At 38.3% G+C, this 21094-nt stretch overlaps 1 pseudogene; it reads left to right on the plus strand.

The window, feature by feature from the left end:
* The first annotated feature begins 2843 nt into the window (after positions 1-2843).
* LOC118573394 lies at positions 2844-3735 on the plus strand (annotated as a pseudogene).
* The last annotated feature ends 17359 nt before the right edge of the window (positions 3736-21094 follow it).

The raw sequence follows: 21094 nt of genomic DNA on the forward strand, positions 1-21094 counted from the left end.
TGACACTGTGATGATAATATCTTATAGGGGCATACCTGGAATCATTTACAACCAGCATCAAAAACTGTCTTTGTTCTGGGTGGAACTTAGGACACCCATCCCTCAGGAGAGGAGAGATCCCAGATTTCAACTGGACCATTTGTGACAAAGAAAAAAGAGATCTAAGTGTCTACCGATTGTGCTGCCACACAGAGAGGCAGAGCTGGGTGGGGAAATCGTGGTAGGGAGGGGCTCATCATCCAGATCATCACTGAGGGAGAGTCTAGGGAATTGGGTTTTGAGGTTTGAGCTGGTAAAACCTGATCTGCAGAAAAGAAGAAGGGAAGGCAGGAGTGGAGAGAAAAAAGAACCTCACAGTGGAGAACTTCAGACCACTTGCCATTCCATCTGACAAAGTTGTCTGAGCCAGTGACTTACTAGGCCCAGACCTTAGTCCACAGGCATACTAATGCCTTGCTGAGGTTTGTTTTCAGGCAAGTCAAAGGCCTATAGGACTGGGGATCTTAGACCCCATTTTCAAAAAGGTAAGAATGAGGCTTATTTCTGGTAATGAGTCTTCACAACCAGAAAGTGGCCAGGAATGGCAGACCAGGGGGCCAGAATGTGTCCTCAATAACATGAAAGGCAGAGCCCATGGCAGAAAACTGAAAGAACACCCAGGGTTTGAAATTCTAGTACCCTAGCAGAAAAAGCCAAAGGCAGAAAGCCAAGACCCCCAACCTTGGGGGTGTGAATGAAAGTTCCTCTAGACTGAACACAGACTTTATTTTGGTATTTGATGTTGGATGTGATGGTGTGCTGAATGGCAAAAGGCTTCTGCTCTGGGAAGTCAGAAAGGGTATTGGATGAAGCTAGAATTTTCCTAGTCCTGCCTGGCCCATGGTCAGGACAAATCTCTCTCACCCACCAGTCACATAGCCGCTCAGACCCAAGTAAACACACAGAGACTTATATTACTTATAAACTGTATGGCCATGGCAGGCTTCTTGCTAACTGTTCTTATATCTTAAATTAACCCATTTCTATTAATCTATAAGTTGCCACATGGCTCGTGGCTTACCAGTATCTTAACATGCTGCTTCTCATCACATGGCTGGCAGTGTCTCTCTGCCTCAGCCTCCCACTCCCCAGAATTCTCCTCTCTCTTTGTACCACCTATCCTAGACTTCCTGCCTGACTACTGGCCAATCAGTGTTTTACTTATCAGTCAATCAGAGCAACACATTCACAGCATCTACATCCCACAGCAATTGGATGTGAGAGAAAAAGGGTTTTATGGGACTGGGTACAGAGTTTATCCAAGTTGTGATCAAAACCTCAGAACAAACAACTTGCACCACTCACAAAGGCAGATGATATAAAAAAAAATAATAATAATAAAATAAAATTTTAAAAATAAAAGCTTCATGTTGCAACAGGAAAAAAATGTTTTAGACTGTAAAATGAGCTGAGAGGGCTCTTTGGGGGACCCAGAGAGAGAGAGGAAGAAAGGGGAGAAAGGGATGAAAAGAGAGAGAGGAAGAGAGGGAAGAGGAGGAGGAGGAGGAGAGTGTGTGTCATCCAAGGAAAGGGCTAAAGTCAAAACTCTTTCTGGTTTTTGGAACCAAATGTTAGATCTGGACTGATAGAGGAGACATTAAAATAAGAGAAAATGGCTATCAACCTCAGCAGATTAAAGCAATGGAGTCAGCAGTCTCTATGTAGGAGTGAAGACCATGTGAAGAGATGCAGGGGTCTTAAGAGTTTGATAGGACAGAAAAGGCAACCTTTGGGGGTGGTAAATTCCATCTGCAGCTCTGCCCCCCCCCCCCAAGCCAAAGTCTGAGTTGTAAATCCCAATGGAGGTTGATATGTTGACTTTCTCATCAGGAGCTTCCCAGCTCCTAACTGCCTGCAGATGTTATCAGCATGTCAACTTTCCTGTCAGGGGTTTCTCAGGTCCCTGAAGCTAAATGGGTTAATGACTTTAGGTCGTTAATCCATTACAAAGTCATTAACTGGTTACCTGACACTGTCAATGAAGCTGAGAACTTTAAGGCTAGTCAGGTCCTGGGCCCTAGGGAAAAACATTATAATATCATTCTGCTAAATGGAATTAGCAATAAAATAAGTCCTAATGACATAATTGCTATCAGTATAGATCACTGCATCACTAAGCCCTCATCAGAAAAGCTGTCTTTTTTAGTAAAATGGCACTTCATAATCTAACCAACATCTAACTCATCAACATGTAGAGAATAAGAGGTTTCGAAACACTTGGACCTAAATGGTTTATCTGTAACACTCAAGCCTTAGGGGTCTAAGCAGAAGAAAATCAGAAGACGAAAAGAACCAGGGATGATGGATAACTTCAAGGAGACTGTGTTTTCCAGACAAAATGGAAGAAGCACATATGAATTCAGAGAGACTGTGACAGCATCCCAAGATCTGCTTCAGCTAAAGCCAAACAAAAGCCAAACATGGAAGGGAAGTAGGCATGAAGTCACATCTGTAGCCAGAAACTGTTGTCATTTTATTACTGCTAGGAAGGAGGAAAATCAATTTCCTTCAATGGAGTACACTTGGTATACCCCACTCCATGACAGACCCACATCCAGGAGTAGCCAGCCAACACAGCTGGATTCCACATCTTTTTTTCCTATGGGAGTGGAGGAGGGTGCGGAGGCATGAAGTCAAGTTGGTAAGGAGGTAGGGAAAATTCTAGGAGGATCTGTGGGAGAGAAAGAATATAGTCAAAACGTACTGTGTGGAATTCTCAAGAAATCAATAAAAATACTACTTAAAAATCTGAATGTTTGGCTGGAACATTGTTCCCAAGCTCAGATCACAATACTGAGTACCCAATGCCAGCCCATTGTGCATTAGCAGTCCCAAAAGGTTCCAAGTCTAGGATAACAACCCTCATGGACCAGCTGGTTGGGAATCTTCTTAAGAAAGAATTCCCACCACCACCACCCCCGCCAAGCACCCAGAACAAGATTATGGTTTGGGAGGTTGGTGCTGTTGGCATGCCTTGGGCCATCGGTATCCTAATAAAAACAACTTGGCAGATGAGCTTGCCCTTGTTGATGTCATGGAAGACATACTCAAGGAAGAGATGATGGATCTCCAGCATGGCAACCTTTTCCTTAGAACATCAAAAATTGTCTCTGGCAAAGACTATAGGGTGACTGACTCCAGGATTGTCACAGCAGGGGGTCTATCAGCAAGAAAGAGCTGACTTAATTTGGTCCAGGGAAATGCGAGCATCTTCAAGTTCATCATTCCCAACATTGTGACATATAGTCCAAACTGCAAACTGCTTATTGTTTCAAATCCCGTGGATATCTTGACCTACATGGCTTGGAAAATAAGTGGCTTTCCCAAAAACAAGTCTTATCCAATATGTTTGCAATCTGGATTCAGTTCAGTTCTGTTGAGCTGTCACAGATGGGTCCTAGGGGAACACAGAGACTCCAGGGTGCCAGTGTGGGTTGGTGTCAATATTAAAGAACCTGAACCCAGAACTGGACACTGATGCAGACAAGAAGCAGTGGTAAGAGGTTCACAAGCAGGTGACTGACAGCGCCTATGACATGATCAAACTGAAAGGCTATATGGGCCATTGGCCTCTCTGAATCTCAGGAGGATATCAGGGGCCTTATGGAGAGCCTGCTCCAAGGCTACCTCCAGGGTAATGCAAGAAAATCCATGAAGGCAGCGAGGGCTAGACTTTTTCTATCTGAGGGTATTTAGAAATAAATTGCTATCTGTCTGACTGGTAAAATAGGAAAACACACAAGCTTTCTGATGTTAACTTTCGCTTTTACTTCATCTAAAGAATGGTCTCTGACTCTTTCTGTCTCTACACAGCTATATATCTTCACATTGTTACATTCTATACATACAGCTACATGGCTTTATGTGCATAAGGTCATACATCTCTATACACAGTTACATCTGTTTTCACATGTCTACACATATCTTTTACATAAATTTCTCTTCTATATCTCTATTCTATACAGCTTCATCTTCCTTGTCTCCACTCAGTTAGAAATCTCCACACAGCCCGAGCTAAACATCTTATTTACATACAGCATTTTATACAGTTCCTAGGTATAGCTCCTCTACAAAGCAGCAGCTCTTACATACAGCTTTCTCTCTCACACTCATACACACACACACACACACACACACACACACACACACACACACTTCTCTCATATTCTACAGCAATTCTCACGTAACTCTACACAGCTGTCTCTCTCCACACTGCTGCTACTGCTCCCCCACAGCCAAATTCTTGTAGCTGGAGAGCTATTCCTTCTGAGGTCTTTGATGAGGTTGAAGACTAGCAGTTATAGTTACAATTTAGTATATATATAAATAATATAATCTTAGAATATATTAAGTATTAGACTCAGGTTCTTTAGGATAGGACACCTTTTAGAATGATCTTTGTAACATGTGACCTACCCATACTGTAGACTTGCCTGGATTTTACTATGTGTTTTTTGCTTGATATTGTTTGCATTGACTGTAGTTCCAACTTATCTAGGTCATTATCCCTCATTACTCCTTGACAATATTTATAACCATTTCTTTGTATATAGTCTTGTATTAGGTTAGAACCTTCTTATTTAGACAAAAGGGGGAGATGTAGTGGGTAGCCATTCCAGCCTTGGCCTGGAAGTTCCAACCACCACTGAGGCTTCGGTAATGGTCACGCCTACAAGGTGGGGCAGAGAGAGGATGCTGAAGACCCAGGATCGAAAGGAGAGGGAGCTTTTGGTTCCACTAGACACTGGAGGTAGACTGAGCAGAGTTCTCCAGAGAACACTGCCAGACTGCACCATACCTTTCCCAGACCCTGCAACCTATCCCTTCATTTGTAAGCTACCCCACAAAATAAACCTCCCTTTTAACTACATGGAGTGTGGCCTTAATAATTTCACCAATAAATTCTGGACAATCATAAGTTATATTTTCAGAGCCTTACCCATTCTCAAAACACAGGATAAGTCAAATAGTTTCTCTTCGGCTAGTAATGTCACATTGACCCATGCATGTAACTCTAAGTTGGTGAGGGGGGTCCCAGACAGTAAACAATTGGCTGAACCTTGAGTAGTCAGGGTACATCCAGAAAAAGAGTTACTTCAAGGGGCTATATCAATGTAAACATCCTGGCACTGATTTAGCAATAAACAACACCTGGGAATTAGTCTTTGTGTATATTCTGTTGAGGAAGCTTAGTCTGTTTTGGACTAGTTCTAAAAGTCTTTGCAAAATGTGTAAAAGGCTGTCTTTGAGACTGAGAATACTGTTACTTTCCTATGTCAGTAAAGAAGAATATTCAGGTAATGTTTCTGTTCATCAGAATTATACAACTTAAACAGAAATCTGTAACTAAATGTGTGCCCAGAGATGTAAAACACACTACCAAAGGGCCATGGCGAGCACCCCACAGCTGTTCTTATTATGGAGGAATAACAATGGCACCTGAGACAGGTTCACAGAAAACAACTGGTTTTCACAGCCAATGGCCCCGCAGATTTGCCAGGTGGGGCTCCCCATCAGGGAGTTATATGTCTGGTGGGACATCTTATCAAACAGTGGTTGTTCAGCTGTAAATTGCTTTTGGTAAGATCGCCATTTTTACTATGTTAATCCTGCCTATCCATGAGCATGGGAGATCTTTCCATTTTCTGACATCTTCTTCAATTTCTTTTTTCAGGGACTTAAAGTTCTTGTCATATAGGTCCTTCACATGCTTAGTTAGAGTAACCCCAAGGTATTTTATAACATTTGTGGCTATTGTAAAGGGTGGTGTATCTCTGATTTCCTTCTCAGTCTGTTTGTCTACTGTATATAGAAGGGCTTCTGATTTTTTTGAGTTGATCTTGTATCCTGCAATGTTGCTGAAGGTTTTTATTAGCTACAGAATGGGAAAAGGTCTTCATCAACCCCACATCTGACAGAGGGCTGATATCCAGAATATATAAAGAACTTAAGAAATTAGACATCAAAATGCCCAACAGTCCAATTGAGAAATGGGCTATAGAACTAAACAGAGAATTCTCCATAGAGGGAGTTCAAATGGCTGAAAGACATTTAAGGAATTGCTCAACATCCCTAATAATCTGGGAAATGCAAATCAAAACGACTCTGAGATACCACCTTACACCTGTCAGAATGGCTAAGATCAAAAGCACAGAAGACAGCTTATGCTGGAGAGGATGTGGAGCAAGGGGAACTCTCCTCCACTGCTGGTGGGAATGCAAGCTTGTACAGCCACTTTGGAAATCAATATGGTGCTTCCTTAGAAAATTGGGAATCCATCTCCCCCAAGACCCAGCTGTAGCACTCTTAGGCATATACCCAAGGTATGCTCAATCATACCACAAGGGCATTTGCTCAGCTATGCTTGTATCAGCTTTGTTTGTAATAGCCAGAACCTGGAAACAACCTAGATGCCCTTCAACTGAAGAATGGATGAAGAAAATATGGTACATATACACAATGGAGTACTACTCAGCAGAGAAAAGCAATGACATCATGAGGTTTGCAGGCAAATGGATAGATCTAGAAAAAGTCATCCTGAGTGAGGTAACCCAGACTCAGAAGGACAAACATGGTATGTACTCACTCATAGGAGGATACCAGATGTAAAACAAAGATGACTAGACTGCTACAAAACTCCAGGGAGGCTACCTAGAAAACAGGACCCTAGGAAAGACCCAAGGATCACCCAATGACAGAGAAATGGCTGAGATCTACATGAACAACCTGAACAACAGTGGGAATAATGAAGGGCAAGATTTGAGGGAAAGAAAGTTTAGGGGAGCAGGAGATCCCAGCTGGATCAAGAACAGAAAGGGAGAATGAGTAATAATAGACCATGATAAATGAAGACCACATGAGAACAGGAATAGGCAGAGTGCTGGAGAGGTCCCCAGAAATCCACAGTGATATATCCTCTGTAGTCTGCTGGCAATGGTCGAGAGAAAGCCTGATCTGACCTAGTCTGGTGATCAGATGGCTAAACACCCTAAGTGTCATCTTGGAACTCTCATCCAATAACTGATGGAAGTGGACGCAGAGATCCTCAGCCAGGCCCCAGGTGGAGCTTCAGGTGTCCAACTGTCGAGAAAGAGGAGGGTCTGCAAGAGCGTGAATTGTTGAATCCAAGATTGCAAAAAGCACAGGGACAAATAGCCAAACGAATGGAAGCACATGAATTATGAACCAAAGGCTGTGGAGCCCCCAGCTGGATCAGGCCCTCTGGATAAGTGAGACAATTGAATAGCTTGATCTGTTTGGGAGGCACCCAGTCTGTGGGACCAGGATCTGTCCTTAGTGCATGAGCTGGCTGTTTGAAACCTTGGGCTTACACATGGACACTTTGCTCAGTCTGGAAGGAGGTGACAGGACCTGCCTGTACTGAATCCACCAGGTTTAAATGAATCCCCAGGGGTGCCTTGATCCAGGAGGACATGGGAATGGAGGGGATGGGCTGGGGGGGAGGTGGGGGGGCGGGAGGGGGAGGACAGGGGAACCCATGGCTGATGTATAAAATTTAAAACACATAATAATAAAGAAAAAATTATTTATTAAAAAAAGAACATAATCTGCCTGGGACCCTCAGTGACCACAATGGGCAGGGGCTCAGAAGCACTACCTACCAAGCAACCCACAGCCCCCTGACCCACGCCACATTCCTAACATCCAGAGAGAGCAACAGAAATGAAGAAATGAAACACCCACCCGACAAAGACAAGACTAGATACTAATACTTGGAATCACAATCATTCTAAACAGAGATTCCTAGACACCAGTGCAAAAAACACAGTCATTGACACCCAAGACAATATGTCTCCACCATAACCCAGGAACTTTACTACAGAAGGCCCTGATATATGTGATATAGCTAAAGCACAAGACAGGGACTTCAAAATAGCTATTATGAATATATTGAAGACATTAAATAGGATATGAATAAAGCATGTAATGAGAAAATACAAACAGTGGAAGGAACTGATGAAAATAGTTTAAGATATGAAAGTAGAAATGAAATCACTAAAGAAAATCCAGCCTGAAATAATACTGTAAATGAAAACTTTAGGAAGTCAAACAGAAACCTCAGAGGTAAACCTTGCTCACAGAGTACAAGAGATGGAATACAGACTCTCAGGCATTGAAGCCAAGATAGAAGAAATAGATACCTCAGCCAAAGATAATCTTAAATCTAAAAAAAACCCAAGAAACATGGGACATTACAAAAAGAAAAAAATCTATGAATCATAGGAATAGCAAAAGGAGAAGAAACCTAGGTCAAATGCACAGAAAATATTTTTAACCAAACTTTAGAAGAAAATTATCCTAACTCAAAGAAGGAGATGCCCATCAAGATACAAGAAGCATACAGAACACCAAATTGATTGGACCTAAAATGAAACCCCCATGGCAAATACTAAATGTACAGGACAAAGAAGAATATTAAATCTTCAAGAGGAAAAAAAAGTAATGCATAAAGGCAGACCAACAGAATAACATCTGAGTTCTCAATAGAAACTCCAAAAGCCAGAAGGATCTGTAAGAATGTTCCACAAACTCTAAGAAACCACAGCTGTCTGCCCAGACCACTACACTGAGCAAAACTTTTAAACACAATAGCTAAAGAAAGACATTCCACAATGAAACAAAATTTAAGCAATATCTATCTACAAATTTAGTCCCACAGAAGGTGCTAGAAGGAAAACTTCAACCTGAAGAAGCTAACCACCCAAATAAACACAAGGAATAAATAATATCAGACCAGCTAATCAAAAGAAGAGTTAAAAAAAAAAAACCTACATCACCACAACAAAACAATAGGAATCAGCAAACACTGCTCATTGATAACTCTCAACATCAATGGTCCCAATTCCTCAATAAGAGAACACAAACTAACTAAATAGATTAAAAAATGAGATCCTTCTGCTTCATCTAAGAAATGCACCTTAACACAAAGAATAGACAATGTCTCAGAGAAAAGGATGGAAAAGCATATTCCAAGCAAATGGACCTACAAAGCAAGCTTCAGTAGCCATTTTAATATCTGACAAAATAGACTTCAAACCAAAACTGATCAGAAGAGATAGGGAAGGACACTACATACTCATCAAAGGAAAAAATGCACCAAGAGGACATTGCAATTCTAAACAGCTATGAATCAAACACAAAGTTCTTAAAAGAAACACTACTATAGCTAAAAGCACATATTGACCTCAAACAATTGTAGTGGCTGACTTCAATACCCAACTCTTGCAAATAGACAGGCCATCAAGGTAAAAAGCTAAACAGAGAATTGCTAGAGACAAATGACATCATAAATCAAATGGACCTAGCAGGTATTTCAGAATATTTCACCCAAACACAAAAGAACACACATTCTTCTCAACAACTCATGGAACTCTCTACAAAATTGACCACATACTTGGACACCAAGCAAGTCTCAACAGATACAAGAAAAATACCTCCTGCAACCTATCTAAACACCAGTAATTAAAGCTGGATATTAACAAAAGAAACAACAGAAAGCTTACAAACTCATGGAAACTGAACCACTCAGTACCGAAGGAAAAAATGGGTTGAGAAAGAATTTAGAAAAGAAATTTAAAACCTTTTAGAATTGAATGAAAATGAAAACACAGCATACCCAAATTTAGGGGACATAATGAAGGTAGTTTTAAGAGGCAAGTTTACAGCACTAAATGCCTACTTGGTAAAAAAAATTGGAGCGGTTTCCAATTTCTAACTCAATGGAACATCTGAAAGCTCTGAGACATAAAGAAGAAATGACATCCAACAGGAGTAGAGAGCAAGAAAAATCACACTCGGGCTGCTGAAATCAATATAACAGAAAAAGGAAAAGAAAAAAAAAAAGAAAAACCAATATGAAGAATCAATGAAACAAAGAATTGATTCCTTGAGAAAATCATTAAGATTGACAACCCCTTTGCCAAATTAACTAAAAGGCAGAGAGAGAAGATACAAATTAACAAAATTAGGGACAACAATAAGGACATAATAACAGACACTGAGTAAATCAAGAGAAGCATAAGGACATACTTTACTCCAACAAATTGGAAAAGCTAAAAGAAATGAAAACTTTTCTTGATATATACCACCCACCAAAGGTAAATAAAGATTAAATAAGTAATTTAAACTGGGCCATAACCCCTTGTGATATAGAAGCAGTGATTATATGTCTACCAACTCCCCCAATGCCCAACGCCAGATGGATTCAGTGCAGAATTCTACCAGTCTTTCAGTGAAGAGTTGAGCCTAATATTCAAAAATATTCCTCGAAACTAGAACCTGAAGGAATGTTTATTGGTGAAATTATTAAGGCCATTCCATGTAGTTAAAAGGGAGGTTTATTTTGTGGGGTAACTTACAAATGAAGGGATAGGTTGTAGGATCTGGCAAAGGTATGGCGCAGTCCAGCGGTGTTCTCTGGAGAACTCTGCTCAGTCTACCTCCAGCGTCCAGGGTCCCAGAACCAAGAGAGACCTCTCCTCTCATCCTGGGTCTTCAGCTTCCTCCCTCAGCCCCGCCTTGTGGGTGTGACCATTACCAAAGCCTCAATGGTGGTTGGAACTTCCAGGCCAATGCTGGGATGGCTACCCACTACAAATGTTGCCCAATTCATTTTATGAGGCAACAGTTACTCTCATACCTAAACTACATAAAGACCCAACAAAGAGTATTACTAACCAATTTCCATTATGAACATAGATCACAAAATTCTCATTAAAATTCTTGCAAACCAAATCCAAGAGCACAACAAAAACATCATCAACCATGATCAAATAGGTTTCATTCCAGAGATGCAGAGATGGTTCAACATACACAAATCAATAAATGTGATCCACCATACAAGATGGAAAGGTAAAATCCACATGATTATCTCAAAATTGCACTAAAGGCCTTTGACAGAATCCAAAACCCCTTTATGATAAAAGTCCTGGAGAGGCTAGGGGTACAATGGACATTCCTCAGCATAATAAAGGAGATTTACAACAAGCCCATACCCAACATCTACTTAAATGGAAACAAACCCAAAGCAGAAATAATACTTGTTTTAAACTTTTTCCATTCCTATTCAATACAGTACTTGAAGTCTAAGCTACAGCAATAAGACAACTGGAGGAGACCAAGTGTATCTAACTAAGAAGTCAAAGTGTCTTTATTTGGAGACAACATGGTTATATACGTATATTATACAAAACATCCACCAGGAAACTCCCACTGCTATTATAAACACTTTGAGGAAAGTAGGAGGCTACAAAATTAGCAGACACAAGGCAGTACTCTTCCTATAAACAAATAGCAAACTGACTGAGAAAGAGTTAGAGGAAGCAATGCTCTTAACAATAGCTCCCCACTTCACATAAAGTGAAGGGAGAAAGAAATCAGAGAGGGAAACTGGGCACAAATCCCTTCCCTAACCCAGAAACTATCTCCAATTAACAACAACTTACAAAGGAACAACTGCTTTTTTCCAAGAGTCTTGTTGAGGATACAAAACCCTTTTCAGGGCAGGCCCCATGCCTAGTAGCAGATGACCAACACAAACCAAACCAAATGGTATTTTTGGAGGGATTTTGTCTCATAATGCTTTACCTGTGCATTTTTTTAACCTTACAGGACTTTTGCTTATGTATTATGGGTTCTGATTTTGTGTTTTTATGGAATTTCTGTGTATGAGTGTCTATGTGTGTCTACATAGCTGTAGACACTGATTCAAAATTTCAAGGGCAAGAAAGTAGAGTGACAATAATATATGAAGTCTGTATGTGGTTGGGGTGAATTTTTCTACCTCAATCTTGCTGTGTCCTTTTCAAAGCTCTGTTCTTCCTAATGTTGGTTTCATTCTCTAGAACATCCTTCTTATTTGACAGATACCTGGAAAAATGTAAAGCATGTTACTCTTCCTTGCTCCTTGTCTTCGTACAATGCCCCATACATCTCTATCATCAGAAGGATTCAGAAATACAGCAATATATGTGTGTGTGTGTGTGTGTGTGTGTGTGTGTGAGTGAGAGAGAGAGAGAGAGAGAGAGAGAGAGAGAGAGAGAGAAATTATAGTATGTAATGATAATGGATTTGCACAGATTTATCCATCAGTTCTTATAGCTCACTCTTTCACAAGTAAGACTTTACCTTGAAGCCTCACCATAAACTTCTCCACACATATTGTATCAACATCTGGACAAATTCATGGTTAAGAAAATGAGATTATTTTTAGAATGTCCAGGCTGATTTAAGAAGCTTGGGAAATAAGCATCCCCTCAGGCCTCCAGCACTACAGAAGTGCTAGACAAAATCTGGATAGAAAGGAAGAAAATGAAGGCTGAGTAGATAACCAAATCAAGACTGGCTGCAGGCTATGCTTAGGTAATAAAATTCTTTCTTTAAGAACTTTGGTAAATTTGCTAAATCTAAGGTCGCCTGCCATCTAAAAGGGACATAAAATCTAGATTTATTATATTCAACTGTCATAGAAGTAGATCCAGACGTTCACCTCATGTAAGTTAAGAGTCCACAGAAGTGTGTTCACTGCAATGATCCCTGCCTGAGAAATATGAAAATAAATGCTACTATAGTCATATAATTGTCCAAAGGAACAAAAAGAGGGTAATTATCTAAAACAAAGGCTCAAAATATTTAATTGATCTCAAAATTACTAGGATTGAATAGCCCAATTCCATCCTGTGTTTAAAAGGTTTTGTGTTATTTTCACATTTGTATATATGAATACTTAAATATTCTAATACATGGTTTCCCCCAAATCACCTAGATATCCTTGCCACTTTTAAATAGATTACAATGGATATTTGGCTTCTTAAAATTTTAATTGATTGATTGGTCACTGGCTGATTAGTAGCCTGATAATCAAAGCAGGAATGAATGAAAGAGGAAGGAGAAGCCAGATAACAAACACCCACAAACATATGTTTTTCATAAAGATTTCTTCAAGGAAGTTATTACCAGCATAGTGAATGGCTGACATCTGGTGGTCAAACTTGGGAAAAAAATTGTGTGGGTTTGTACCTTCATTTAAAAAAAAAAAAAAATGGTTCTGTTAAATAAATGATAACTCTATCTTTAGGAAGAACAATTTTAATTTAGTTGTCCAAATATAACAATATATAATTTAGTTGTCTGATCATTATGTCTGTGTCATCCAGAACATTAGGTGTTTGTAAATATTTGGAAAGTGACTGATTCCATAGGTATTGAATTGTCCAGGTCCTCTTCACAGAGCCTCTATTGGTACACTGTAAAGGACTTGATGATGCTTTTATTCTACCATCTTCAATCTAATATGATTTCTAGATAAATTTATTGAGACCTTTGTTGGATTGTCTTTTATTTTATGTCATTTGCCAATAAGCACTCAGTGACTGCCTACCCTTTACTCAGCTCTATAGAATATACTATTCAAAATTATAATCATAATGTGATCTTTGACCTTAAAATATAATTATTGAAAAGAAATGATTAACAAATAAAAAATCAAGAGCTATATAATACAGTATGCATAAATATCTATATATCACTAACAGTATATGTAATATAGCACTCAGACAGTAAAATTATGAATACTAGCACTGTTGGATAAGATTTACTGACTGAAGTAGCTAAGACTCAAGGTGAGTTTCCAAAGCCAATCAAGCTGGAGAGGGAATGGGGAAAGAGATAAGGAATAAACTTCAGATATGAGTAGGGACAGGAGTGTGAGGCAAGGTGAACTCACTCATGGAGGACTGATTTTTAAAAAAGAGTACAATATGTCAGAAAACTGAGAACCACTGTTAGGTAGGCTCAGAACAGAACGGACTTTCTGAAGGGGTTGTTTGAAAACTGAAGTTCATTTGATAAGAGATAAGATTTTTTTTTGAAAAGATTGTGACACCAAAAATATTGATAAAGGAGATAAATGAACAAATACAAAGAGGTAAATAAGGTAAGGAAGTCAGTCCAAGATGCAAAAATAGAATTCAATGAAAAGATAGACTTCCTGAAGAGAAACCAAACTGAAATGATATTGAAAATGGAAATATAAATAAGCCAAAATAAAACTCAGTGGAAAGCCTCCTCAAAAGAATGGATCATGTGAAAAGTAGAGAATCAGAACTGAAAGACAAGGTAGAGGAACTGGATCATACAGTAAATTCAAAGAAAGGAATGCGAGAGAGCTCTGAGATGTCATGAAAAGTCCAAATGTGGACATTGACATAGAATAATACCACACCAAAGACTTATAAAATATTTCCAATAAAGACATATAAGAAATTTCCCAAATGTAGAGAAAAATGATATGCATTTAGGTGCAAAATGGCTACAGAACACCAAATAGCACAATAAAAGAAATTCCTCATGACATATTAATAACATTAAATCACAGACTAAAGAAAGAGTATTGAAAGCTGTAAGAGAGGAGAGTGACGTCACTTATGAAGGCAGACAAATCAGAAGAACACCTGATAATTCAGTGGAAACATTTAAAGCAAAAAGGGCCTGGAAAGATGTTTCATAATCTGTGAAAAAGCACAGATGCCAATATATAGTATCAATCCCAGAAACCATCTACTAAAATTGAATGAGAGAAAAACTTCCCATGATAAAAAAATAACTTAGCAGAATTTACAACCACTAAATGAGCTCTGAAAGAGGATACTGGAAGGAATATTTTGTTCTAAAGACAAGAATAAACACACTGAAGATGCCACAGGAAACAAGTAAATAGTACCAGGAAAATCCATCAAAAGAGACTTAAAAATAAACACCACAACCCCACAACCATAACAAAATAAAAGGCATTAATGTACATCTTTTTAAAAAACTCACTCTGAACATTAAGTTTTAATTTGCAAATAAAAAAGACTAGCAGATTTGATTAGAAAACAAGATCCATCTTATTTTTGCCTCAAAAAAGCAAACATTGTCACACAAGATAGTCATTGCCTAGAGTAAAAGACAGAAAAAGATATTCCAAGCAAACCTAAGCAACAAATAGGAATAGCTATTCTCCTATCTACAAATTGGACTTCAAACCTAAATTTCAAGAGAATGAAGATCATTTCATACTCATCAATGGAAGAACTCAATAAGAGGAATATATCTATATCTATATAGATATATATAAAACACATATATCCAATTTCATAAAACAAATACTACCATATGTGAGGTCACAGAATCAACATAACACAGTGATGGTGGGTGACTTCAATAACCTATATTTATCAATAGACTGGTCATTTGGAATAAAACTCAAAATATTTGAGTTAAATGAAATCATAAATCAAATAGATCTAACCAATGTCTATAAAACATTCACCTGAATATTAAATTCACATTTTTTCTGCAGTCCATGGATCTTTCACCAAAATTGATCAGATATTCATACATAAAGCAAGTCTCAAAAAATAGAGAAAAAGATACTTTGACAGAATCCAACATCCCTAATGCCAAAAATCTTAAAAAGGATAAGAATGGAAGGAACTTGCTTTAATATAATAAAGTTTATCTATGGTAAGCCTGTAGCCAACATGATAAAGGAAGAAAAAGTCAAGGCATTCTCACTAAGACCAAGTAATAAGACATGGGTGTCCATTGTCTCCACTACTAGACAATAAAGTTATTGAAGTCTATGGAATATAAAAGAAGGAATTAAAGGGATACAAATGTGAAAAAAATAAAAGTATCCCTTGTAGATTATGCAATTCTATACACAAAAAAAAAACTGAAAACTTTTAACTGATAAAGACATTCAGCAATTGTAAGAATGCAAAATCAACACATATGAATCAGTAGACTTCTTATGTGCCCATGATAAACATACTGAAAAACACCAAGTAATAATTAAATACATAATAATAAATAAATAATTAAATCTGGTGACATTTACTTAGTCTTTGCCTCATCAAAACCATCCAGAATATCGTACAAAACTGTTAGTTCTCCCTAGGCAATAGATATGTTTATAGAAAAAAACTTGAAAATGGATTTTTGTTTAAAGAAAAAAAAATTCCTCATCTCAGTTTTTACTTATTAATTACAATGCATAGAAACTCCAAAAGTAGAGTGGCCCAGTCACTTGGGGATATTAAAAAATTACTCTTTTAGAGTTTTCTGAGAGGTGAGAAAGAAGCATGATAGAATTTTTTTTCAACGTTTCAGCTACAGATCCCAATAAGATATGTATGCAAAAGGCAATGAGTGGAATTCTTAAACTGGTTCCAGTGAAGAAATGGAAACATGAGTACTAGCCACTATTTCACTATCCTGGAATATAAACTCTAGGAAGGCAAGGATTTCTGACTTTAAGACAACTTCAGTGCTAAAACAATATCTGGAACAAAGCATACACTTCATATATATTTTTTAAGTGCATAGGTGAATTTCATAGCTAAAGGGCTATTCAGTTATATCATAAATCTTAGTAACTAATTAGATTACAGATGGTTGTATAACAAAATTATACTTGAAATGTTAATTGCAGTTAAAAATAACTTTTCAAATAAACCGATTAGTCTCATGCAAAATAGATTTTTCTAGTTCCTTCGAGATCATGTATGTCTTTACATATTCATGAAAACACCACAGGTGGCATCCGAAGCTTCATGTTTCTGAATTTTTTTGGTGAACTTTTTTTACTCATTTTACTTTTTAAGTAAATTGTATTAACCTAAATACTGTCAAGAGATGCCTATTCCTTGAGGAGTAAGCTGGGTCCAGCACTACCTTATGCCACTCACCACAGAGTAAGACCTAAGGACCCAAGTTGGGTTTTTGCTTATTTATTTATCTTATTTATTTATTTAAACCTGATTGGCATCTTTTTGGGTTCCCTGAATTGTCCCTACTGGGTAACTGATCCTAAGGCCTAGGCTGAAGATAGGTTCCTCTATAAAAGTTAGGGTCATTTGTCCTTGGTAAATGGTAGAATGGGAACCTGTGGGACTGTCTATTCTATGAGTTGTGGGGGTTCTATGGAGACCCCACAACTGACTTTAAAAGGGTGTGTTGGTTTATCAGCTTGAATTATAGCTTTGAAATATTTAGGTTATTTGTCATGTAGACTTCTATTTCCACTCTTAACACCATGAGAATCTTGAAGTTAGACCATGGATATAAAAAGCAAAATGTTCTCTGCACATATTTGCTTACTTAAAATATGTATTTGGAGGACCTATATTGTAATTCTGAAATTTCAGTCATAACTTCAGTTATTTATTAGGATAGTTTGTGTTAGCTATTAGCTTATTAAGAAATAAGAACTTGCTGGGCGGTGGTGGCGCATGCTTGTAATCCCAGCACTCGGGAGGCAGAGGCAGGTGGATCTCTGTGAGTTCCAGGCCAGCCTGGTCTATAGGGCTAGTCCAGTCCAGGACAGGCTCCAAAGCTACAAAGAAACCCTGTCTCGAAAAACCAAAAATAAATAAATAAATAAATAATTACTTTAATGTATATTTCATTTAGTTTTTTATTATATATAATGAAAAATTTTAACATATGGCTACTTTTATTGTTATCCACTAATATTCAAGTTTGTCTCTTTCTGGGAATATGATAGGTTTTGCCTGTTCTTTTTTACTAAGTGTGGCTATGTGGATGATTTGGCTTTTTACATCCATGGTTTAGATTTGTTGTTGTTACAACACAGAACAGGGCCTTGTTTATGTTAAGCAAACTCTCTACACTGAGTAACATTCAAGCTTTATTGCTTCTTCTTCTTCTTCTTTTTTTTTTTTTTAGTGAAAGATCTCACTATGTTGCTAGGCTTGGGCTTGCCATGAATGCAAGATTCCACTGCCTAGATTCCTTAGTTCCTGGGATTAAAAGACCTGGCTTGTGGTAAAGATAATAACAGGTTTATTGAGATGTAAAATAGCAGAAAAGTATTCAGATGGCATGTGAATAAATTTCACCCAGGATTTGCTGGGATAAAGAGTAGTTGAGACACCTTTGAAGTAGTTTCTATAGCTGCTTTGTTTCCTGGTCAGAATTGCTATTGCGTCTAGAATTGTTGAATTACTTTACTCCTCTATTTATTTGCTAAAGTGGAGGTATGATTGACAAAAATATGAACATTACCATATATAATGTGATATTTTCACATACATATACATTGTGAAACATAGTAAAATTAGTGAACATCACCTCATGTAGTATAATGAAATTGACAAGATAAACAAACACGGAAGGAGGGATTGTTAAGGAAATTAACACCATGAGAAAGATTCCTCTGACTAGGTGATTTTAATTCCCATCTCTGAGCTTGCTGATTGTTCTCCTAGATTCCGCTGTTGGAGTTCAGGAATTGGCTAGATTGTACTTATCGTAGGCTCAGGCTGAAAGGTATGAAACCAGTAGGAAGACATGAGTTTGAGAAGACTGTCAGGTGGCTGCTTATAAATGCAAATTGTTTCCTCCTGCTCATCCAGGCAGTCGGAGGCTGCTGCATCTGCAGTCCAAGCAAGCCTGGCTGCTGCTCACACTGGTCAAACATACGGGTTGTATCCATCCAGTTTCTTTCAGGCATGCAGCATGTAGGATTTACAGGATCACAGGTGATTGCACTGAGGCTTCATGTAAAGCCTGGTGGAAAATGTGTAGTAGGGTTTCAGGCTTTGCAAGCAGCCTCTGAAAAGGGCATCGGCAAAACGGAAAGAATGAAGCCAAAGGTACAACAGAGGCCTTAGAAACCAGAGATGCTAGGAACATGAAACATTTGCTGAGGAAAGACTCAAGGAGAAAATAGAGCCAGTCCATGAGATTGAAGCACGTGAGCTGCAGCCACCAAGGCATAAGGCCAAGCTTCCCAACCCTTCTGGACACACATTTTGCTGATCATATACCCAAAATGCCAGGTGTGGAATTACAAGACTTACAATCATTCCTGCTGCATTCCAGTCTTACTTTGTTTATTCTTTCTTTTTAGAATGGGAATGTTTACTCTGCCTCTCCCGCCACTGGTTGCTGGAAGTATATTATTTGTCTTTTGAGTTATATATACTAGGGCTCTCGCCTAAGAGGTGCCCTGAATCACAGAGCAGAATTTAGATGTTTGAGGATTGTTGGAATTATTGAGATGTAGAGGTGGGCTGAATCTTTTTGGCATTGTGACATTATGGTCATGAGCCTTGAGGATTAGTGAAAGATTGTAATGCTTTGAATTTAGAAAGGCTCATGTGTTAGAAGTTTGATTCCCAGTAAAGCAATGTCCAGAAATGAGACTTTTAGTAAATTATTGGCTCTAAAGGACTCTGATCTCATCAACATGTTGATAGATTTATGGGTTCATAATGGAATGGACTATTAGAGGTGGCACACATGTGGGAGGTATGACTCAATTGAAGGTATTGGGGCATTGGGGATATGACTTTGGGAGCTACAGCTTCTACATGGCCTTCCTTTTCTCTTTTTCCTCCAATTCCTTTTCACCTTCCATTCTTTCCTGCCTTTTCTATCCTCTATGGCGACATGAGGAGCATGCCCACCTTGCTACATGCCCACCTTGCCACAGGCCCACCTTGCCACAGGCTCATTGTTGGCACCAAGTCACTATGGACTTCCTAAACCAGAGCCTAAAATAAACCTTTTCCCCAGTTACGTTGATCTATTTCGGGTATTTTGTCACGGTGATTGACTGGCACTAGCAGTTAACATCTTTCTGTGTGGTGAGCACATCTGAGATTTACTATCAATAATGTCAAGTTTACAGTACAAAATCATTGACAATTTCTGCATGGTAAACATTAAGTATTCAGAATGTAATCTACATGGCTAATTGAAACTTTCTACCCATTGACAAATATTCTTTTGTGGTTGTTACCAACTCCTGACTTCTGATTTTTGCAACTATCATTCTAACTGCCCCATAATTGTTTACATTTTGAGATTCCACATATAGGTCACTTCACACAACATGTGTCTTTATGTGCTTTGCTTGATTCACTTAACATAAAACTGTGCATATTTATTCTTGGAAAAATGATAGAATTTCCTTCATTTGTAAGATTGAAAGCTATTCCTTTTAATGTATATCCTTTTACATGTATATCCATGTTCTTATCCAATAGTGTTGTAAAGGACATGTGAGTGAGTGCAAATATTTCTTCTAGACATGAAGATTCAAGTTCCTTTAGAAGTGGGATTGCCAGATGTTGCTAAAATTCCTTCCTAGAGGAAAGTAAGCAATGTCTACCCCTTCTTCTAAAACTAAGGTCCCAATGACAAACAGGGATAATCCCACCAAAGTTCACTCTGGGGAACCAGTGTGTTTATTAGGCTTCCTTACAGGGCACAGGTGAAGGGTTATTTACATTTTTGTGGGTGCTTCTCCTCCCAACTGGCTGCACCCAGAAAGCCTCCACCCAGAATGGAAGAGAGTTTCCCATAGTCACATAGATCTAGTCTCCTTTCCCTCATCTCCCCTGGCTTATATACTCTAGCCCCTCCCCAAGGCCATGTGTAAGTAAGGTAGAATTGCACACAACAGGTGGTAGGGAGCAGCTCAATCCTGGGGTGAGAGTCTCACAATACTCCTCACATGAGAGGGTACAGTCAACTGGCTAGTTTGGATAATTCTTTTGCAAGGGGGCTTAGCTGAACTTACCAAGATGGTGGTTTCTTGGATCAGAAAATAGTTACTGTCAACCTTGGATCACATTTAGTTTCTGTTTTGTTTTTTATAATGGTTGAACCAATATTCCTACTCTCACCCAGTGTATAGGGCTTCTAACCACTTAACTATTTCAGAGTTCTCTAAAGTAACAGAATGTAAGGATTAATACATATATTATATATTCATACATATAATTATATAGTATACTTCATATAATTCATATAATATACTGATTATGAATAGTTATTAATAAAAATAATAATATAATTATATATAATATATCTAATTATATAATATGTATATATTGTGTATGTGGGATTTATTATACTCACTTACAGACTGTGGTCAAGCTAATCCAACAATGACTGGCTATGAATGGAAAAGTTCAAGAATCCAGTAGTTGCTCAGTCCACAAGGCTGGATATCTCAGCT

The sequence above is a fragment of the Onychomys torridus genome, chromosome 23 (assembly GCF_903995425.1).
Source record: "Onychomys torridus chromosome 23, mOncTor1.1, whole genome shotgun sequence".
Taxonomy (NCBI): Eukaryota; Metazoa; Chordata; class Mammalia; order Rodentia; family Cricetidae; genus Onychomys; species Onychomys torridus.